Genomic DNA, 15091 nt, shown 5'->3' on the forward strand with positions numbered 1-15091 from the left:
ACCAGCCGTGTGACCCGGAGAGCTCCCTGGTGGGTGCCAGGAGGCAGCTGTGCAAGCTTAATAACTAAGCCCTCCATGGCCACACCGTGACCCCAGGGTCTGCTCACCCCAGGTCTTACAGGGTGTTTTCTTCAGAGAGGCCTCCTTCACCTTGTCCAGAGACAGCTTTCCAGGAGGCTCCAGGCCTAGCTGCCCTGGCAGACACCCAGGGAGGAAAGACAGCGTGGCCTTGGCAGCTGCCCGCCAAGAAGGAGCCCACAGGTACCAGGAAGCCATTCCCTGTCCTGATCCCCTTCAGCAACCCTGGTGAGTCTTGATGCTCTGGCTTCTTGAACCTCCGCACAGCAGGGTGTGGTGGGCAGATGCCTCTCCTGAGGGGCAGAAACCATGGGTGCTGGTTCAAGCCCTGCTGTGTGACCTTGAGAAAGTCACTCTGGCTCTCTGATCTTCATGTTCCCTATCTGGAAAAAGAAGGAGCTCAAACTTCCACGTCAGCTTTCCCTTTTATTATTTTCCTGTCACACCCCCTTATTTTGAAAGATTTTGGCCTGCCAAGCTGTACATGTTATGTAGTAAATCATTAATTGGTTTTTCCCCTTGTATGTCCCCCACCCTTTTTCTTTTGCCTCCTTCCCCCTCCCCGTATGTTAATTGAGGTCACATGCTAACCAATCAGTGGTTTCTGGTCGGCAGAAATAAATTGTGGTGATAGCACTGAGCTGATGTAAACTTAACCAAAAGCAAAGAAATGTGGTGTTTTCATCTGTCTGTGAGATCTTATCTAAAGTCAATATTTGATTGTCATTTGGCATTTTGAAATATGAGAAATAGAGCACTTGTGGATAATTTCCAGAGAATGGGGACCCTAAGTGGGTACCCCCCTAAATCTAGCTCGCTGCCTTCACACCCCAAGCCCAGCTTTGGTCTCACAATGTTGCCTCACACATGGGATGTGCTCTGGAAAGTGGGAGCTTTTGGCCTGAAAACTTTTTGTATGGAGCTGGACGGTGCCCAGGAGTCTCCGCACTGGGTTCCTGCCCACTCTGGCTGAGGCTGGGGAGCCTGGAGGGAGGATCGGTGACCTTCCTCAGGCCTCTGCTCGGGGTTGGCCACGGGCTGATGGGAACAGGTTGGTGTGAGCGCAGGACCTGGAGGCCAGGAACATACAGAGGCCTCACAGCTTGTGCTGGGAAACCAGGAGACAGAGCTAATTTACACTGACTAGCTCTGTGACCTCAGGCAAGTTGTTGAACTTCTCTGAACCTCAGTTTTCCCAGCTGTAAAACGGGGATGGTAATCTTAGCAATGCTTACCTACCAAAATTATTCTTATGGCTAAATAAAATAGTGTATTTCATGGAAGCTTAGATTCCACAGATTTTAAGATAATCCCACATTCAAAGCTTAAAAACACCCACAAACATGCATTTTGAGTCGACAGAATAATTGTTTTATGAAATGCGACTTCCATGATAAAGAATTGTTCCAATTGTGATGGCATCATGGCTGCTTGTTGTGTAAGTGTTTTACTTTTTAAAAATACCATTTATTGGGACTTTGAAATGTAGACTCATATACACAAAGAGCAAGGGGAAACAGCTCACTGAGTAACAATATTTTCTGATGACTCCTGGAACTGAAACCCAGGCCTGGAATGCTGCCCTAACGCAGGGGGAAGTATGACGTGCTTCAACCGTGCACTTTGGAGTCAGACGATATTGGGTTTAAATACAGGCTGTAAGACCTACTGATGACCTTGGGTGTCAGTCACTTTTCTGTGCCCCAGTGTCTTCTACATTCTACAGTGGGGTGGGGGGAATGTCAAAAGTGCTGGCCAAGTGGTAACCCTTGATGTTGTTGTTGTTAAGCTGGGGTTCGGCTTAGGATAGGAACTCAGAACCCACATACATGTTGCACTATAGATTCCCAGACCTGGATGGTTCCTGATCCTTGGAGACTTGAGTGGGGTGGAGACACAGATTCAGAGCAAGACACTTGGGTCAGTTTCCCCATCTATAAAATGGGGCCGCTCACACCCCTGCCACCATTTAGGGTCGCAGGAGGCTCCAGGGAGACACTGTGTAACCAGTGCTGTGTAACCAGTGCAGCCCCTCAAGTGCATGAGGCTGTTGCTGCCATTTGCTTCCAGGGACCTGCCAAGGTACGGAGCCCACTTCATTCAGTTATTTGAGTTCCCTCGCCCTGTTCTCCCCTCTCCTGCAGCTCCCTGCTGAGCACATAAATCTCAGGGGTGCTGCCCAGGACTGTGACAGTGAGTCCCCTCCCCACCCAGCAGGGCTACAGGAGAATGAGAGGGGACTAGAGCTAGAACAGACATTTTCCAGGAACAGGAAAGGCAGCCCCTCTTTCCCAGGGCTTTGGGCAGATGGTACGTGTGTGTGCACAGCACGAGCAAAATTAAAGTTGAAAACTTCTAAGGCTGTGAAGGCCCCCAAGAGGCCATGTTAGCCCGCCCGGTGCTCTGGGGCAGGCCTCTCCTTCTAACCAGCCCTGGAAGGTTGCAGTTGCCCCCCAGGGAAGCCGCCCAAACATCTTTCCTTGGTAACCAGCCTTGGCATCTCAAAAGCCTCCCAAGGGTGTGTGTGCAGGCTGTGTGAGAGCATGTTTGAGGGCCTCGGGTGTCTGAGTTAGAGTTCTATCATCACGGAGCACTCAAACCTTGGGAAATAAATAAGTTTGAGGTGGATGGACTAGGGTGCATGGGCGCTGATGGTTTGTCCAATCACCATGAAGCTTAGAGGCATTTTGGTGGAGGAACTACATTTATTGAACACCTATAGGGGCTAACAATTGTGCGAGGTGTTTTAAATTCATTACCTCATTGAATCCTCACAGTAGATCATCATGGTACTCCCATTTTATAGATGGGAACACTGAGGCTTAGAGAAGCTATAGATCTTGAGTAAGATCGCTCCACTAACAAGTGGCAGAACTGGGATTCAGATCTTTGTATGTCTAAATCTAGAGCCTGGACTCTTACCCATCCCACCAGACATTGAAATTCAGGCCAAATACTAAAATCCCCAGATGTGTGTTGTTTGGCCTACACAGTGTTTTGTTTGAACATTTAAAAAATTTAGATGCCAACATTTGAAAATGGGGCTTTTTAGTATAAAAATCTAGATTCTGACTTCTCTTTTAAAATCAGAAGGAAGATGTGACACTACAGGTCCACCTTCTTGTATGTCAACACTCAACTTGAGCTGATGATCGGCTGCTGCCTTTGAACAAGACATGTGACCTCTAGTCTGCCACAGTCTCCACCACTCCCTACTATTTTCCCCTAGCCCACTTTGTGGTTTATACCAGTCTGGCCCTGCAGGCCTGTGGAGACCTGGGTTTGAACTGGTTTGACCTGGCTTGAACTGGCTGTACCATTAGGTAAAGCACGGCACCTTTCTGGGCTTTACGTGTAGCTCATGCCCACTCTGAAATAACTTCCTAAGTGGCTTTCTGTGCTGCGTAGGGGAGAAGCCACCAGTGTCCAACACATCTGTATCTTGGCCACCTGGCTGTGTGAGATCAGAGTCTGTGTGAATGACACCAGGAGCTGGCCAGTGTTATTCCCTCATTGTCACCATCATTCCACTGCATTGCCTGTCTGATGTCCTTGTGACATGAGACACTTGGGGACAGGGCGGGTCTGGTGTGATGCGCATTTCCAACACTTTGGTCAAAGAGTCTGACTTGCTCAGGCCTCTGCTCATCTCTTCCAGGAGGCTGATTGAGATTTCGGCATCTGAGGGTCCTATCTGGCCCCGTTTTTGCTGTAGGGTACACGAGAGAAAATCTGTGGGCTACCTGAGAACGTTCTCTCTTTTCTCTGTTACACACACACACACACACACACACACACACACACACAGACACAGACACGTACACAGAACAGAAATAGCCATGCTCTGTAGGTCTTCACATCTACCTAGTATCTTACTTGGATTTCTGAGATTAGATCTTTAAAGCCCTGGAATTGGAGAGATGGAAATGTGGGTGATGTTTTAGGTGTAGATCCTCTAGTTCAGTAACAGAAAATCAGTTTCATTTCACTTGCCAATTCCACTCAGTTGGTAGAGTGTTGAAAAGGCTTCTGAAGCTACAGGGGGGTGTGGAGTGATCATATGCTGAGAGCTATCATCAGTGTCTACTGAGGGCATGGCAAGGGGTGTACACATGCCAAACACTGTACAGAAATGAAAACTGGCCTGGGAAAGGGAGGCGACTTACCCAGTCACTCAGCAAGGCAAGGCAGAATCAGATCCAGAAGCAGGGTCTTTCCTGATCTTAAAGCTACTGTTGCTTCCACTATATTAGCTCAGAGAAGGAAACTGAGAATGGGAAGAGAGATGACAGAAGTAAGACTAGGACCCAAGAGTTCTGGGTGCACCAAGAAGTCTGGCTGGGGCTGGGGCTAAGGAATTCAGTTCTGTACCACTAGACTGAGCCCTGCCAGCCTGGCCTGTTGGCTTCTGCTCCACTTCTTAGAGTCCCTTTGCTCCTGTCCCAGTTTCCTGTCTCATTTTCCTCGGACTCAGAGAGTGCACATCAGAGCATGGGGCCCCCAGGGATCCTAGGCCCTACATACCTTCTTTTGGCAGATTCAACAAACTCCCCAGCCCTTTCTGTTCTGGAAGGGAAGTCCTAGGACAGGGTTCTTAACCTTACTGCTGCCGTGGACTCCCCTGGCCGTGTGGTGAAGCCTATGGACCCCTTCTGAGGATGTTTTTAAGTGCATGAAATAAAACACATAGGACTCTAATGAACCAATCACACTGAAATGCAGTTATCAAGATATTGAAACATGTTTGTGATAAACTAATATGTACTTCCTTTTCAATACAGTACAAAAGAAATCTGTCAGCAGACACCGTTTCCCTGAAAATAAGACCTAGCCAGACAATCAGCTCTAATGGATCTTTTGGAGCAAAAATTAATATAAGACCCGGTATTATAATATATTATATTATGTTATATTATATTATATTATATTACCTAAGACCTGGTCTTATATTATAGTAAAATAAGACCAGGTCTTATATTAATTTTTGCCCCAAAAGACTCATTAGAGCTGATTGTCCGGCTAGGTCTTCTTTTCAGCGAAACACAGTATAATAACTTGTAATTTTAAAGTAATGAGGAGCATAAATTATATTTTGAGAGATCTACAACTACTGTAATATTGCTATGAAAATATCTGTGACTTCTCTTAGTGACAGAGTCACAAGAACTGTCAATATTATTGTGTTTATTGCCTACATTTGTAATGGAACACACTATTTAATTTGCGTTAGCGTTAGTGAAAATAAAGATGCGATTGTTTTCCACCCAATTCCTTAATTCTATCTGTGGTTGCAGGCTGAGAGTCCCTCACTCTAGGGTGTTCAAGCAGGAGTCCACTAGTCCAGGGGTTTGCAAACTGTGTTCCATGGGACCCCAGGGATTCTGGAAGTGTCATGAAGGCTGCCACACGGTAGAGGCAAGTGAGACAACTGTCCAAACACATACCTCTGTGTCTACCCCTCTCCCTCAGCCTGAGCAGATTCTTTTCTACTTAAGTTCATTTTTGTGGTTCACATAAGATTCCTTTGAACAAAAGGAATCACTCATTTGTGTCAGAATGTCAGAAACCTTCACATGCCCCCCCCCCCCCCCCATAGGACAGAAAGCAAAGCCAAGACAGAGAGCAGTGACGGGTACTGGAGGCGCGCTGCCATTTGGTGGCAGGGCTGGGGTTGTGGAGGCTGGGGAGGCTGTGGGAAGCGAACTTCCTGCTCCCACTGTCTGCCAACCATTCAGGGAAGCAGGCTTCTGTGGCAAGCCCGGGGCCAAGAGTCAGGAGACCTGAATTCGAGGTCTTAGTTCTGCCACTATCTCGAGGAGTCTCTCATCAGCTAAACAGAGACAATAATACATGGGCGTTGAAAGGTCCAAATAAGAGAGCGTTGTAAGAAGTATAAAGAACCCTTGAAGAGGTTTTAATGTATTTGTCTCAGCCTGAGACTGTTTCTCCCCATACCAACAAACCACACAGTCCCCTTCTCTTGTGACAGTATAATCCCAGTCACCGAGCACGATGCTGTAGTCAGATTTGTAGTTGAACAGCCAGTCAGTCACCCAGTCTGCCAGTTGACCTCCTAAATGTTCCCTCTTTGCTCTCCCTACTGCCATGTCATGTCTCTGGCCTGTGCTTCTTTAACAGCCCCAATCTCTCTTTCTCTGCTCCAGTCCAATTCCATGGAGCCCAAACACTGGCTGACCGTAAATTCTGACCATGTCCTTCTTCTGCTTCAAGGCCCGTTGTGTCTCCTCACTGCCTACAAGGCCAGGTCCAGCCTCCGGAGCATGGCAACCCAGCCTCCTGGGGATCTGCCTCCAGCCTCCCGCCCTCCTCCTGCAGGGAGGTTGCTACAGACCTATTTCTAGAGTCCCGCCTGCCTTCTCCATGAGCCCAGACAATAGCGCAAGCCCTGGGAGCTGTGGGAAAGTAGGAGTGCTTCTCTCCCATAGGCTGACAGGGTGGGCTGTGGGGAGCTGGACAGGCAGAGGACTCAGAGGGATTCTGTTGATGGGGCCAGGTATGACTCTGCCCTCTGTCTGGGCCAGACAGAGGCTACTTTCAGAGACCAGTCAGGAATGGAAAGAGCTGGGAGGACCGGCATGGTTGGGGAGAGCCTACCATTTGGTACATTTATCTGAACCAGAGACAGGAACCAGGTCACGAAGAACAGAATACAGCTGAGTAATGAGGAATTCATAGAATCCCTGATTCTTAGAATATCAGAGCTGGAAGGGACCATGCGGACCTTTCTTTTAGTCAAATTCCTTTCTGCTTCAGGCAGAAAAGTAAAGCCCAGAAAAGGGGAATGACTTGCCCAAGGTCACACGAGTGTGAGTCAGAGCCTGGAGCCGACATCTGATTTTCTTCCCAATTTCCATGTTCTGGGCTCTGGCCTCTGGACTCCCACCAGGAGACTGAATTACTGTTCTAATACTGATTTACCAACAATAAGTTAATGTGTCACTCTGGGCAATGCAATGATGGCTCTTACCAGGGCTTGTCAACACCTTAACGCAAAGGTCCCCAGCTGGGGGACAGTGACAGTACAAGTGTGCTGAGGTATAGAGCCCTCAGGTCTCAAGTGTCCAGGTGGGGCCTGGGGAAGCCAGAGTGCCCAGCTCTGATGGGACAGTGACCTTCGGGCTTCAAATAACCTTATTAGTTTAGCCCAGCGTGTATCAAATGCTATACGTGTATTGTACTATGATGGGAAACGTTGGGAAGCACTGCCTTAACTCCAAAGCACAAGTAATTTTAGGGGTGGTGTGGACAGAGGTGGAGAGACGGAGTGTTTGATGACATGGGTTCTAATTTTAGCTGTACTATTTCCTTCTGAATTGTATATTCTAGGGGGGGAAATAACATGAGGAAAAGTAAGAGGTATCATTTATCATGCCTCATGTAATCTTTCCAACAGTTCTGTAAGTATGTACTGTTATCAACTCCATTATACAGATGGGGAAACTGAGTCAGAGAAATTAAGGGATTTGACCAAGACTCCACAACTACGAAGTGGGGGAGCTAGGATTTGAAGCCACGTCTGTCTTTCTCTGGATTTTGTTCTCTTAATTACTCTGCCATATGAACTTGTTTGGGGACGAGCGGGAGAGAAAGATTTGGGGTCTTTCAGCCCTGCTTTCCTGACATCAAGGCTGCTGATTCTCCATCTGCTCCAGACTACCAGGCTCTAGGGAGGCTTTCAGCAGGAGGGAAGCAGACAGTAGGGTCCTGAAGACCCTTAAAAGTAAGGACTACCCTCCCCCACCTTTGCCTTCACAGGTGTGAGATTATCAGCAGGATTTGGGGTGGGTATTTTGCATGAAGAGAAACACGATCCTCCAGGCGCCCTCTGGGAGGGAAAGGTGATGACATCATTGGTGGCTGTACTACTTCTGAATTCATAGAAATAAGGCACCTTGTTCACTAGGCTGATCCTCCCTTAAATAATAGCTCCTATTTACAGATCCAGTGGCTCTGCCAAGTACTTTATACACATTGGCTCACTTTAATCTTTACAGCAGCACTGTCTTGACTAGCTCCTATTATTATCATCTTCACTTTACCAGATGAGGAATCTAAAACTCTGAGAGTTCATGTAACTTGTCCAAGGCCATATAGTTGGTAAGTGGCAGATCTGGGATTTAAACTCAGGTGTCCTTAACACCCAAGCCCACGTGATCCTGCAATCTGGCAGAGTGGGGAAACCGACTGTTCCGGGCTCTGGATGCAAGCCCAGGTCGGCCAATGTAGGGAATCTTTGGGCAAGTCTTCTGTGGGTCCAATATCTAGGACTATAGAAAGGTAATTCCTTCTCTGCCCATACTTTAAAATTATGAAAGTGAAAGCAATTTACAAACTGTTATCCATTTATTCAAATGATGTCTATTAAGAACTTAAAGCAAGGGAAGCCCTAGTACTACAGAGAGGACTAAGGTATGGTCCCGGCCTGCTGAAAAATATAATATAAATATTAAGTGAGCAAGGTTTTTTTGGGGTTTTTTCCCCCCCAATAATTATGGACTAGCTTGTTGAAGACCACCCTCCCACTGAGAATTGTTATAAGAGCTGAATGCTGAACAGAATAAATGTGTGTGTGTGTGCGTTTCAAAACATTAGAGAACTACCAAAGCAATAAGGACCTGAGGGGACAAAATTCCAGAGCTAAGGGAAATGCAGAGAGGTAAGCCCCATATTCGACTGCCGTTCTGCCTTTCAAGGCATATGCTATTTCTCCAGAGATAGCTAAGAAACTGAGCAGAGCATCTGGAGGTGTTATAAAACTGGTGTATAAAAATCGGATTTCAGGGTCGACAGGAGTGTCCCTAATAAAACTCAGGCTTTCAAATGAAACCCCAAAAGAACTATACCCTAAGAGTAACAGTGAATTAGAAATAGACCAACTCCAACAAAATTGAAGACTGTCATCTAAGCAATTGAATTCCTTTAGGACCTAGGTTTAAATGCCTGCCTGAAGCAACAGGAAAATCTCTCTGAAGAAAGGTAATACCATTCCAGGCTTCAAATTTTTCTACAATTTTTTTCATACACAATATCTGTCATTCAATCAAAATTTACCCGGACATCTCAGTAGACAAGACCAAATGGCTGAAAACCAAGAGAAAAAATAGACAATAGAAATAGGCTCACAGAAGATCCAGGTATTGATATTATAAGACATGGATTTTAAAACATATGTGATTAATATATTCAAGAAATTATATGACCAAATAGAGAATTTGAGCAGAGAACTAAAATATATCAAGGTGAATCAAATGAAAATTCTAATCCTGAAATTAAGAACTCAATAGATGGATATAACAGTATAGTGTATTAGCACAGCTAAAGATAAATTAGTGAACTGAAAGGCAAGTCAGTAGGAAGTACCCAGACTTCAGCACATATAATACAGAAGAGTCACATGGAGCATGGTGTCATATGTCTAAATATGTATAATTGAAGAGAGAGAGAGGAGAAGGAGGAGGAAAAGGAGAAGAAGATGATGAAAAAGTAAGGCCAGGAAGAGTGGGGAGAAGGAAGAAGAGAGGAGAGAGTAGAGAAATGAAGCAATACCAGAAGCAACATTTGATGGTGGTCAGCACTTTGCCAAAGCTTATGAAAGACATTAAGCCACAGATTTAAGAATCACTTTAAACCCTAAGCAGGATAAGTAAAGAGAAAACTGCTAGGCCGACAGTGGTATAACTGCTGAAAACTAAGATAAGGGGAAAATCTTAAGGCAGCAATAATAAAACTGACAGGTGCTCAACAGAAATAATGAAAGCCAGAAGGCAATAGAACGGTATCTTGAAAGTGACAGATGTGAATAAATATTATGTGAACATAGATTAATGGTTCTCAAGTTTTAATGAGTATGATTCATCTGGGCTGGGGTAGGAAACGGAGAAGTGTTAAAATTTTAGATTCCCAGATCCTACCCCAGATACTTGGATTTAGCAGCTCTGGAGTAGAGTCAAGGAATCTACTTTCAAAAAGTATTTATTCTACTATATCTGATGCAATGGGTCTGTGGTAGATTATTTGCAATGGTAGCTGCTATAGTTCCTCCCATTCCTGTCCCCATGCCCATGCAGTGTGACTTTGCCACTCCTCAAATCAAGAGATAGAGTTTATTTTTCCTCTCTTTGAATCTGGGCTTGCCCTGTGGCTTATGTTGACTAATAGATATCAGTTGAAGTAATGTTATGGGACATCCAAGCCTTAACCTCAAGAGGCCTTGCGTTTTCAGCATTCACCCTTATGGAATCCAGCTGGCATGTAAAAAACTGAGCCTATCTTGCTGGAGACATATGGAGAGAAAGGCACAGCCGATAGCCAGCACCCACCACCAGAAAGATAAATAAGGCACAAGAAACCATGCAGTACTTTGAACAGGAAACGTTTAATATAAAGAATTGTTAATTATAACTGGATTGGATTTAACAGGGGACTGACTAATAAGGAGTAAAGAGAACGCCGAAGAATATAGGAATAACGCATATGAAGAGCAGCCATTATCTCTCAGGCTGACATACAGCACCCAAGGAAAAGCCTCCCCCAGGATTGAGATCCAGATCTCATTGGAGAGGACATGGCTGTGATCCGTTAAATGTCAGAGAAGTCACTGTGTTACCACACTAGTCCAGTGGCCTTGGTAGAAATCGTCCTCTGAAAGTAGCTGGCAACCCGCCCTCTCAGGTGCCAGGAAATCCATTTATAGGGCAACTTCTCACCAGAGACACTTTGCTACAAAATCACTCGAGAGGGATGCCTGGGGAACCTGCTGGCTGCCAGATGCTGCTTGCTGCTGTGCTCTGCAGGAGCCTGATGCTGGAGAGCTGTCCACTGCAGGAGCAGGACACGGGAGACCCACACACACTGCAGGAACCTAGTGAGCCCTTTCTTCCTTCAATGTCTCTCCAGCTTCCTCACTGACAAAACTGAGCATCCTGCCAGCTGGCCCAAGAAACAGATATTTAAAGGGCCCAGATCCATTTTCCTAGAGCAGACAAAAAGTGTAAACAGTACAGGCCATCTTGGACTATCCAGCCCCAGTCAATCTCCATGACTACAACCACTTGAGTGACCTTAGATGAGACTAGCGGCACGAGCTCGCTGAGGCCAGCCCAGATTGCCAACTGAGTCATGAGCAAGTAGATGTTGTTGGTTTTAAGCTTTAAGTTTTGGGGTAGTTTACACAAAATATTGTAATGCCAAAGTTGCAAGCAAGCTCGATGGATTGTTTTCCATTTCCCACTCTTGAGACTTTGGTTTTGCTGTTCCCTCTGCCCAAAGTGACATTCTTGGTCCCCTCTGCCTGATGGATGCATTTTCCTGCAACTACTTAATTGATGTTTTATTAACCTATAGCACATATATAGCAAAGTATACAACTCACAAATGTGCAGCGTAATACATTTTCACTAAGTGCTTGTACAGCTGACCTTGAACAACGCAGGGGTTAGGGGCCTGACCTCTGTATAGTTGAAAACCATCTATAACTTTTGACGCCCCCAAAACTTGACTATAGTCAACCCTTCGCATGTGTAGATTCAACCAACCATGGATCAAAACAGTATTTTTGGACCACAGTTGGGAAACCATGGTTGGGAATGTGAAAATACTGTTTTCCATCTGCGGTGGGTTGAATGCACAGATGCGGAAACCTGCAGAGCCAAAGGGCCAACTGTATTTATTGAAAAACATTGATATTGTGTAAGTGGACCCACGCAGTTAATACCTGTGTTGTTGAAACCGTGTTGTACTGTGTCACCTACACTCAGATGCATCCCCCCTGCTCCCTTTCAGTTACTAGCCATGGCCCCAAGCCTATGTACTGTTCTCATGTCTTAGGCCATGGTTGGTGTTTGTTGCCTGGTTTTGCACTTTACATCAATGTATCATACAGTATGTTCTCTTTTGAGTCTGGCTGCGTTTGCTCAACTCTATGTCTGTGAGACTCATCCACATTGTTATGTGTAGCCATGGTTGATTTTCATCACAGTATAGTTTTCAATTTTTTTCGTATGAATATACCACAATGTATTTATTCATTCTATTCAGGTTGTTTCCAGTTTTGGGCTGTTGCAAAAAGTGTTGCTTGCACATGCCTTTTGATGAACATATGTATGTGTGCATTTCTGTTGGTTGTTCTTAGGAGTAGAATTACTGGGTTATGGAGCACTGTCATAGTATATTAAAACTTTTTAAAAATCAAAATATAAAAATGACATGCATAGATTAACAACCACCATGTGAAAGGAGAAAAAAAAAAAAGACCGGGTCTTATATTAATTTTTGCTCCAAAAGATGCATTAGAGCTGATGGTCTGGCTAGGTCTCATTTTCGAGGAAACATGGTACCTATGCATGAAGTAAAAAGATATTAGAAGAGAAAAATTAAACAAAACATTGACATGGTTTATGAGTAAAGGAAATAGGAGTACCTTCTCCTCATGACATTCTGTCTTTCCCAATAATTGTGTAATGGCCATGTATTACTTTCATACTTAAAAGAAACATTTAATCCTGTCGATCTCCAAAATCTCGCTCAAATGCCACCTCCTTCCGGGTGGCATTATCATAGCCAGAGCACCATAGCCGGCCAATGTCTTGCTTCATTTTTATACTCTGTGAAGCAAAAACACATTGCAGCAGGAGCACAGTATCTTACCTGAAGAGGGTGCTCTCCAAATGTCTGATCCTTTCCCTATAGCCATAGAAATTTCAGGTGCAGCTCACAATTCTCAAAAGAGCACTCCAACTTGCCAATAAGAGAGGCAGGAATATGAACCCAGATTACTGTCTCCATTTTCAACTTGAAAACACCTGACACTGAAGGAGGTTACGCAATAGGCCCATTGTCACTCAGCAAATCGTTGGTAGAGGCGTTCTAAACAGCTCATTCAAGAAAGAGGAGTCGGGGTGGTCGGTTAGCTCAGTTGGTTGGAGCGTGGTGCTAGTAGCACCAAGGTTGCCAGTTCAATCTCCGCAGGGACCACTGTGAGCTGTGCCCTCCTTACAAAAAAAAAAAAAAAAAGAGGAATCTGGTGCAAAACATAATCTACCAAGTATATTTTGACAGAGCAAACAGTTGGGGTGGAGATTAAGAGAAAAGCAAAAATTTGGAAACCTCAGCTTTGTGTTGCTGGCTGTGTAACTTAGAGCAAGTTAATTGATCTCTCTGAACTTCAGTCCCCTCTCTGTCACATTGGAAGGATGAGAATGGGCTAATTTTCAGAATGGCAAATAGGGTTCCACTGTGATGAGGTGGTGGTGGCTGCCTAGAGTGCTCTATTGCGAATGAGGACAAGTCCAGGCTTGGGGGGGGAAGAGTGCTCTAATTGAGTAATAATTTCTGCTATGAGCAGGGGGTTTAAAATTGGTGTTGTGCTGATTAGATACTTATTTGTCTTTCCTGGACAAATTGCTCTTCGAGGTCCTTTCCAGCCCTACCTTCAGACTTCCCAGGTTTAGATCTATTCATGTGTCTGGTGGGCATAATATTCATCCCATAGGCAATTCTCTTAATTCCAAAAGGGGAGGAATTTTAATTATCTTCTAAAACTATAGACTTTGTCTCCAGCAACGTATGCGATCTATATTTAAGTAATCTGTAAGACTCTCGAGATCCTCAGAGATGAAAATGTCTGAATACAAAGTGTTAATTACATAATCATAATCACTCTTTTGAGATAAATTATATTATTACAATTGCCATATGTGACAGCCTTTCCTGTCTGCCCATTCTGCTCCCCTCAGGCTGACGTCGGTCCTGGGAGGTGGGTGTGTGTCCTAGATGGTTGTAGTGTGCTGTGCAGTTAGTATGCAGGTGAAGAAGGTGAATGTCCCAGGTATAGCCCACAATCCCAGACCGCCCCGAGTTCCCCAGGCTTGTCTCATTCTTGAGCTGTCTGGACCCACATGGAATGTTACATGGCTTGAGATTTTAGAGGGAGATTGACCTTTGTCTTATCTTTGAAACAAATATCCTTCGGCCATCAGAGAGTGGTTTGGGTGCCGTTTGAACAGTTTAAGTAACATATAAATTATATGTTCATGGCTAATGAAGGGAGCCACGAACAGAATGACAGGTAAGTACATCATCCAGGTATAGCCGAATAGCCGGGCTGTCAGTAACACAGGCTTTGGAATCAGACTGCTGTGGGTTTGAACATAGCTCTCACGTTTATAAATGCACCAGCTACTTAAACTCTGTTTTCTCATCTGCAGAATGGATTTTATCATAGTACCTACTTCAAAGGGTTTATTGTATGAGATAACTCATGAAAAGTACAAATGCCTGGCATAGGTTAAGCTTGCCCTATATAGGAAATATTACTGTCATTATTATGTTAAAATTAACTATTAGCAGTGATTTCTAATTATATGTAAAATAAAACCTCAAAAATATGAATTCAACTTTTGTTAATTTTGTGGCTATCAAGATGGGGGCTGGAATGGGGTAAAGGTTTTGTTGTTGTTTTAATAAATAACAAAATGCTCCCTTACAAAAACGTTAGAAAATACAAATTGGCAAAAAGAACAAAATCAGTTCTCAGAGATAGCCACTGTTAATCTTTTGATGCATATCCTAATGACAATAATTTACATCTATTAGAACAGAAAAGGACATTTGACAAAAATAGGAACATACTGAACAGGCTGTTTTGTAACTAGCTGTTTTTCAGCGAGTCAACGAGATCGATAGGCAAATGTATTAGTTTTTTGTTCATTTGTTTGTTCTTTTTAAAATTATAATGAAAGACACGTAACATAAAATTCACCATTTTTAAGTATACAGTTAATTAGTGTTAAGTATATTCCCATTGCTGTAAAATAGATCTCCAGAGCTATTTCATCTTGCAAATCTGAAATTCTATTCCCATTAAACAGCTCCTCCTTTCCCCTCCCCCCAGCCCCCGGCAACCACCATTCTACTTTCTGTCTCTATGAATCTGACTGCTTTAGATACCTCATAAATGTAGAATAATACAGTATCGGCTGTTTTATGACTGGCT

At 44.4% G+C, this 15091-nt stretch overlaps 1 protein-coding gene across 1 annotated transcript in view; it reads left to right on the forward strand.

Annotated features, from left to right (window-relative positions):
• The first annotated feature begins 41 nt into the window (after window positions 1-41).
• LARP1 (La ribonucleoprotein 1, translational regulator) overlaps window positions 42-15091 on the forward strand; it is an 84578-nt gene continuing 69528 nt past the window's right edge. Inside the window, exon 1 of the mRNA XM_074313818.1 lies at window positions 42-306. The gene's annotated coding sequence lies outside the window, so the exon portion shown is untranslated. The remainder of the gene's footprint in view (window positions 307-15091) is intronic.

Source organism: Rhinolophus sinicus, linkage group LG10 (genome assembly GCF_036562045.2).
Source record: "Rhinolophus sinicus isolate RSC01 linkage group LG10, ASM3656204v1, whole genome shotgun sequence".
NCBI classification, from domain to species: Eukaryota; Metazoa; Chordata; class Mammalia; order Chiroptera; family Rhinolophidae; genus Rhinolophus; species Rhinolophus sinicus.